Consider the following 322-nt stretch of genomic DNA (forward strand, 5'->3'; position numbering starts at 1 on the left):
TTCGTAGTTCATAAACTCTTAATATATATTTGAAATATTTGTCTTATTTTTCGAGTAGTTTTATAAACTAGTATTACCGTGTACCATATGCATCTTTATATTTGCTGACTTGTTTATTAACATTATATTTGTAAATATATATTCCATTTTAAAATGAAATGATTCGGATATCAAAGCAGAGTAAATGAAAACTGCAAAATTTACCCTTAGAGTTTCACTGATGCTCATCGTAACAACAAAATTCTTTCCTGTTCATGGTATGAGATATAACATTTAAAAAATGGTTTTCCGTGTAAGCGCATATCATCACTTCAGACTTCTA

The 322-nt window shown here is 27.6% G+C and overlaps 1 protein-coding gene across 1 annotated transcript in view; it reads right to left on the bottom strand.

Moving 5' to 3' along the window:
- LOC119585732 (transient receptor potential channel pyrexia-like) overlaps positions 1 to 322 on the bottom strand; it is a gene marked incomplete in the record, with an annotated part of 81,321 nt that overhangs the window by 80,463 nt on the left and 536 nt on the right.

This window comes from Penaeus monodon, chromosome 20 (genome assembly GCF_015228065.2).
Source record: "Penaeus monodon isolate SGIC_2016 chromosome 20, NSTDA_Pmon_1, whole genome shotgun sequence".
Lineage (NCBI taxonomy): Eukaryota > Metazoa > Arthropoda > Malacostraca > Decapoda > Penaeidae > Penaeus > Penaeus monodon.